The 6584-nt window shown below is 46.3% G+C and overlaps 1 long non-coding RNA gene across 1 annotated transcript in view; it reads left to right on the top strand.

The window, feature by feature from the left end:
* LOC309654351 overlaps positions 1 to 5391 on the top strand; it is a 71192-nt gene extending 65801 nt beyond the window's left edge. Inside the window, exon 3 of the long non-coding RNA XR_014260176.1 lies at positions 3781 to 5391. This is a non-coding gene — a long non-coding RNA (uncharacterized lncRNA). The remainder of the gene's footprint in view (positions 1 to 3780) is intronic.
* Positions 5392 to 6584: the final 1193 nt, after the last annotated feature.

Below are 6584 nucleotides of genomic sequence, written 5' to 3' on the forward strand. Positions count from 1 at the left end.
GCAGAATGTCCAGTAAAGGACTCGGACCAATTGATCCCCGTATTCCCTCTTGGGTCTGACATTTTCTGTTCTTTGAGTTGTTGGCTTCAGTTTGCTCATCTGTAAAATGGGCATAATGATAGTACCTACCTCGTGGAGTTACTCTAAGAACTAAGAGGAACAGGGCAGGTCACATGTTTAAGAATAGTCGTGGCTTATAGTAAGTCCTACAGAAATGTTGGACATGGCCATCATTTGTTATGAAGCTGGTCCCCAGTCATCAGGCAATGGGGCCACCACCTGGGGTGCCCTCCAAGGTCAGCCTGGGCGGCGTGGGGGCAAAGCTGATGGTTGAGTACAAGCACTGACTCTTCCAGAAACTACTTTGCTGCTGACCAGCTAGCTGTGTGACCCAGGGCAAGTTGCCTGTCCTCCACCCCCCAACCCTCCCCTCTTCCCCCAACCCCATGCTTCAGTTTCTCATCAGTAAAATCAGGACAATTTTAAGGATTAAATGAGATAATGTGTATAGAGGGCTTAACACAGTGCCTGGGCATAAATGGTGGCCACCACCACCACTCCCACCATCATCATCATTATCATCGTAACTTGCCACTTACAATCTGAGAGGTTGTCATGGGGATGGGAACGAAGAACAAGCATTATCGTCTTGGTTTGCAGCAAAGGCCATTGGGATGCAAAAGTCAAAATGACTGACCTGAACTCCCACTGCAGAGCTCTGGCACAGCTGGGATTTAAACACATAACAGTATCAATCTCTTATATCAGCAAACCAATTTGCCGTCTGCAAACTGTTTCCACCGGCATTAGCTTCTTTATCCCAGCCTGAGACCTGGGTGGTTTTGCCCCACTTTTAAAAATAGATTTTTATTTTTTAGAGCAGTTTTAGGTTCACAGCGAAATTGAGCAGAAATTACAGAGCTTTCCCATATACCCCCTGCCCTCACACAGACCCAGCCCCCCACTATCAACATCGCCCCATTTGTTACAATCCACGAGCCTACCTTGACACCTGATGATCGCACAAAGTCCATAGTTTGTATTATGGTTCACTCTTGGCGTTGTATGTTCTATGGGTTTTGACACATGTATAATGACATGTATCCACCATTACAGTATCATACAGGGTACTTTCACTGCCCTAAAAATCCTCTGTGCTCCACCTATTCATTCCTCCCTGCCCTTAACCCCAACTGCTGATTTTTTTACTGTCTCTATGGTTTTGTCTTTTCCAGAATGTCATATAGTTGAAATCATACAGTATATAACCTTTTCAGATTGGCTCCTTTCACTGTGTAATACGCATTTAAGGTTCCTCCATGTCTTTTTATGACTTGATAGCTTATTTCCTTAATGCTGAATAATATTCCATTGTCTGGATGCACCACAGTTTATTTATCCATCACCTGCTAAGAGATATCTTGGTGGCTTCCAAGTTTTGGCAGTTATGAATAAAGCTGCCTACTCCTATAGACATCCATGTGCAGGGTTTTGTGTGGATGTGTTTTCAACTCCTCTGCATAAATACCAAAGAGTGCAGTTGTTGGGTTGTATGGTGAGGATAGGTTTAGTTTGATAAGAAACTGCCAAACTGTCTTCCAAAGTGACTGTACCATTTTGCATCCCACCAGCAATGAATGAGAGTCCCCATGGCCTCACATCCTCACCAGCATTCAGTGTTGTCAGTGTTTTGGAGTTTAGGCCCCATTTAGCAGATGAGGAGACTGAGGTACACAGAGGTTAAAGGCTTTGCCCGGGTAGTGACAGACTGCCTCCCACTCCACTGCATTCCTACACACGTAACTCTCACAGAGTGCAGGCTGATGTGTGTTCTTTGGCTAAGGAGTCATCTTCCAGTGGGGCCTGTGCCCTTCACAGCAGGCTTGGGGAAGGGTCTCACCTGCAGAGAGAGGCTACTCTGGTGAGTCACCTGAGCAAGGAGTCTTGCAGAGGTGACACTGAAACGAAGGGACAAACCTGCAGGGTCAGCTGTTTCTATTTCCCTCTGTGGCTGGTTGGGTGGTGTGATAGAAGGAGCTGGAGTTGGAAACAAGTCTGAATCTTGGCTCAGCCACTCGAAGCTGTATGACTGCATGTAAGTCACTTAGCCTCCGCACCTTAGTTTTCCCACCTGAAAATTGGGTGCAACTTCATGGGGTTGTTGGAAGGATCAAAATGTCTGCATGAGTTGAGACACAGATGTAGAGAACAGACATATGGACACCAAGGGGGGAAAACTGCGGTGGGGTGGGGATGGTGGTGTGCTGAATTGGGCGATTGGGATTGACATGTATACACTGATGTGTATAAAATTGATGACTAATAAGAACCTGCAGTATAAAAAAAGAAACAAACAAAACAACTAATACTAAACTTTCATTGGGTTATTTGTATGGAAATATGTTAATATAAATGCTTCAGACATTAGATGAAATTTCTAAAAAAAAAAAGTCTGCATGTAACACAACAATTACTTAGAACTTAGACCATCTATATTCATAAGGGATATTGGTCTGTAGCTTCCTTTTCTTGTTATGTCTTTGTCTGGATTTGGTATCAGGGTAATTCTGGACCCATAGAATGTGTTAGGGGCTATTGTAGGTCTTGATCATGAAACTGTAAGACTTTAGGGGAAACTTCTGGGTGGTGATTCATAAACTGTTGTCCTCACTTTGAGACAAGACCAGGGGCTAAAATGTTGGGAATAAGCAAAGTGCCCACAAACTGGGCTGGTCAGAGGGCCTGGGGAACCCCAAGTAGGAAAGTAGGGGTGCTTTCAAGCTCTCCTTTTGTTCTTCCCTGGGGTTCAGTGAAGTCTTGGAAGCTGAGGCTGCCCCTGCTTTGCTGAGGAGAACACAAGTACCTGGACCTGTTGGGGCCAACAGTGCCATCTAGGCAAGGTGCCTGAGAGCCTGGACTGGACCCTGCCTGGGGCCCCCATTTCTCTCCCTTGGGTATTCTCCGACCTTTCCCCCAGACATGGAGTTGGTGCAATAACCCTCCACCAGCACCCCCAGGATTCACACACACCAGGGAGCTGTCCTAGAGCCCTTGGGGCCAAGCTCCAGGTCTAAGGGGGTGGTCTGGTGAGCTGGTTGTTCCCACAGCCTGGCTGGTGCCATATTGCTCTTGCAGGATTGAGATTCTGCGAGACTGGGCCACTGGAATGGTGCTGATGTGCTGATTTTGAGTGATCCTCACATCAGACTCAGGACAAGTTCCGGCTTCTGGGCTACCATTAGTCCACTGCTGACCCTTGGGCTTGAGCCCCGTGTGTGGGTCTGTGAGGTGGCTCTTGCCCATCTATGCTTTGATCATGGTGTCACCTCCGGCCTATACAGCACCAAGAGTGGCAGGGGTGGCAGCAAGCATCCTTTACCCTGGTGCTAATTTCCAAGAGCGCCCAGGGCATCCCCCACCCCATTGCAGTCTTCTATGGCCTAAAGCGTTTGTTATTTACACCCGAACATTCTGAATGGTCAATTTATGACTAGAAAACAACTGATCCTTCTCATTCTCCGGCACATTGGGTAAGACTTGCATTTATGGTCATCACCAGTGAAGCTGACCCTTTGAGAGAGTCACTGGAAACCAGGATTCATGGCAATACAATGGATGATGCAGGGTCAGGAGTAAGGCTGCAACCAGCATTAAGTAAAGGGTAGCAGGAAACTGCAGAGGCAAAAACATCCACGTTGTTTCCATACAAACAGGTTCCTGTGAGCCATGGCATTGTGCATAATAACAGCATTCTCACTTCTTTTTTTTTCATGATGGAAGAAAGGAAATTAACCAGGAATGACATATTTGACAATAAAGAACATGAAGAGATGGTTCCTGGACCTGAACAGGAAAAGCCGGTTCTTGGATCCTACAAAGAATCTTCACGTGCACTGATTGGACAATAAACAAATATGTTAAGACCTTTTCTCTACCCATGTGTTGATAAATCACAATACCTCATAAGGGCCAAGAATTTTGTATTATATTTAAAAATCAAATTGTTGGTCTAGACAGGGGTGTTAAAGAGAAAAACCGCATGCCCCAAATGGCGTTGCTTGTGCTAAAGCCCATGATACCAAACCTAGATTGAATACCTAAGCTAATTGCAGCTTCAGTCTTCACCAGAAATGTAATCATAATAAACCAGTCTGGAATTTTCTGGTCACCAACAATGAGGTAATCTGTCACGTAGGCCCTCTCCAGGCCCCAGAGGAAAGAGAGGCAATCTGCATGATAAAACCCTTGCCAGTCCCTTCCCTACAAAAAGAGGACGTCCTGACCTAAAAATAATCCCCTCTTTTCTTTTGTGAATTGCCTCGCCTGTCTTTCTATAAAAACCTTCCATTTTGTACAACCCCTCGGAGCACCTTTCTAGTTGCAAGATAGGATGCTGCCGATTCATGAATCACCTAATAAAGCCAATTAGATCTTCAAGTTTACTCAGTTGAATTTTGTTTTTTAACAAGGGTCCCGCAGACACAAGGCCCTGCACATGCTAAGGGCAGATTTGACTGAGAGAGGTAAGAGTTGTTCTTGTGCACTAGAGTTCAGAACAGCTTGGAGCAGGCAGAGAAGGCCTTGGCGACCATCTGGTCCAAAGCCTGTTCTTTACAAAGAATGAGGGACTGAGATGCAGCAATGGCAAAGGCCTCCGGGTATTTAACATGGAAGAGCTGCTAAGTGCTGGGAGCGCAGTGGAGGGAGGGGACAGAGTATCCCTGCGGCTTTCTGCTGAGCCCTGAAGTGTAGCCAGATCTGGCCAGCCCGGAGGAGAATGGAGGAGAGCCGTCCTGGGGGCAGGCACAGAGGGCCAGGGGTGAGCAGGACCAGGGGGGCCCTGCTAAGGGCTGGTCTGGCTGAGGGGCATCTGGGGAGAGGCTGCTGGACTCTAAGTGGATCTCCAAGACCTTGCTTCCAGGCTCTGAGACCCCACCCTTGTTCTCCCATGAGCCTGTCAGGATACTTGCCATTTCCACTCCTGGGTGTAACTTCAGGTTCAACCTCAGAGAAGCAAGCGGGGCTAAACCAGGACAGTACCTGGAGCCACTAAGTTTGCACACAATTTCAAGCCAAAGCAGGAAACGTCAAAGCTACAGTCCCTTGCTGGAACTGTTTCAGGCACCTGCTGTCACCTTTCTGCCCCCTGCCATACTTGTAATCTTGTCCTCAGAGGAAAGATTTTGAAAGCCGCTGGTTAAGATATTGAAGGCCAAGTTAAAATTCAACTATATTACCTGGGACATAGAATTTATCTGACGGGGTGCTTACCATACCTTAAGATGTAAAGCAGTGATTCTCAGAATCCCCTGGAGGGCCTATTTAAACATACTGCTGGACCCTGAGTCAGTAAACTTGGAGCAGGGCTCACAAATCTGCATTTATTTATTTATTATTATTTTAAAATTTTTATTTATTTATTTATTTATTTTTGGCTGTGTTGGGTCTTCGTTTCTGTGCAAGGGCTTTTTTTCTCTAGTTGCGGCCAGCGGGGGCCACTCTTCATCGCGGTGCGCGGGCCTCTCACTATCGCGGCCTCTCTTGTTGAGGAGCACAGGCTCCAGACGCGCAGGCTCAGTAGTTGTGGTTCACGGGCCCAGTTGCTCCGCGGCATGTGGGATCTTCCCGGACCAGGGCTCGAACCCGTGTCCCCTGCATTGGCAGGCAGACTCTCAACCACTGCGCCACCAGGAAAGCCCCACAAATCTGTATTTATAACAAGCCCGCGTGTGAAGCTGATGCTGGTTTGAGACCCACACTTTGAGAACCACTGATGTGGGTGTTATCAAAGTTTAGATCCAAAGGATCTAAAGGCTGGAAATTCTCAGGGCCCAAGTGGCTCTATACAAGGGACTGCTTTTGCTTTCTGTTGGTTATTGGTGGCATGGCAGGCTTTTTTTCCTTTTTTCTTTCCTTTTTTTTTTTCCCCCAAACATTTTTCATGTTAAATATAATGTTTGCCAATTTCTACTTCTTAAGTAGATGGGTTTTTGTAATCCCATTCTATAAATGAGTGAACCATGGCTTGGCTGGGCGATGGGGCTTTGGTAAACCACATGCTTATAGGCAGCAACGCTTGAGCAAGAACTCAGATTCCTGACTCCCACCCTGGAGGGACCCTAATACACAAGATGCTCAGGCAGATACTTGGGGTTGTGGAAAGGGCAGCAAAGACGGAGTCAGGCCTGGGCCCTGGGCCCACTCTGCTACACATTAGCTGTGAGCCTGGGCAACCTGCATCGTCTCTCCCAGCCTCAGTTTCCTTTCCTGAGAAATGGGGAAGATAATAGTTGTTTAGTCCAACACATACACATATGTTATATTTATGTTAGTATTAATAGTTCTTGGCACATAACAAGTACTGTATAGATTAACAGAATGATGATGATGATAGTGATGGTGATGGTGATGAAGACAGTGATGCTGATAATGATTGGCAAGATGTTCTTCCCTATAACGCATATTCTCACATTAAAAATTAATTACAAATTTTAAAAAATAGTTGTTTAGTCCACCCTGACTTACAAATTATGAGGACTGAAGGATTGAACACCGTTCAAGGAACACTGTTGATTTCTCATAGT

This window comes from Balaenoptera physalus (assembly GCF_965194825.1).
Source record: "Balaenoptera physalus genome assembly, chromosome: 2".
NCBI classification, from domain to species: Eukaryota; Metazoa; Chordata; class Mammalia; order Artiodactyla; family Balaenopteridae; genus Balaenoptera; species Balaenoptera physalus.